The following is a 381-nucleotide window of genomic DNA, read 5'->3' as shown; positions in this document are numbered from 1 at the left end:
TTTCCGGCACCACTTCCTCTGAGCCCCTTCTACCCTCCTGATCTCGACAGGAGGGTCGACCCCCTGCTTTGTCTGGAAGGGGTTCCCGACCTTCCGGTCGCACCTCAGGATGAGGCCGGTCTCACGACGACATTCCAGACGTGGCCTCGTGGGTGCTACCACATTGTGAAGCACCCCGATTTCCCGGCCCCTCTTGGTAAGAAAACGATGCCCGGACACCTCTCAGAACTCCACCCTGTGAATGAAGTCAACACGAAGGGACAGTGACTCGCCCGTGCATCGTCCGGAAAAGACCCCCAGGTTCCAAATACAGCTCGACAAGTGGCCTCTCTCCCCGGGGACACCTCGAGAGGCAAGCGGAGTTCCATGCCTCAACCCAAG

Source organism: Bison bison, unplaced genomic scaffold (genome assembly GCF_000754665.1).
Source record: "Bison bison bison isolate TAMUID 2011002044 unplaced genomic scaffold, Bison_UMD1.0 scf7180017864203, whole genome shotgun sequence".
Lineage (NCBI taxonomy): Eukaryota > Metazoa > Chordata > Mammalia > Artiodactyla > Bovidae > Bison > Bison bison.
The sequence above is the reverse complement of the archived record's forward strand: the minus strand, read 5'-3'. Positions refer to the sequence as shown.